The sequence below is a fragment of the Eurypyga helias genome, unplaced genomic scaffold (assembly GCF_000690775.1).
Source record: "Eurypyga helias isolate BGI_N326 unplaced genomic scaffold, ASM69077v1 scaffold19953, whole genome shotgun sequence".
In the NCBI taxonomy this organism is placed as follows: Eukaryota; Metazoa; Chordata; class Aves; order Eurypygiformes; family Eurypygidae; genus Eurypyga; species Eurypyga helias.
In genome coordinates, this window is record NW_010239473.1 from 9,817 (window position 1) to 10,041 (window position 225).

Genomic DNA, 225 nt, shown 5'->3' on the forward strand with positions numbered 1-225 from the left:
CGCAAGGAAGCCAGCTCCCTGGGAGTCCCCTCCCCGCACAGGGATGATGGAGCTGGCTGGGCTTGGAGAGGGTCTTCGGCCAGGAGAATTTTGCCCCCAAGCCTGCATGCCCCAGGTGGAAATCTGTTTTCCCAGCAACGAGTTAACCCTTTGGTTGCTAGCATGCCTGCAGGATGGCTCAGATGCATTGGGGCAGGACAGGCTTGCTGCTGGAAAATGCATTGG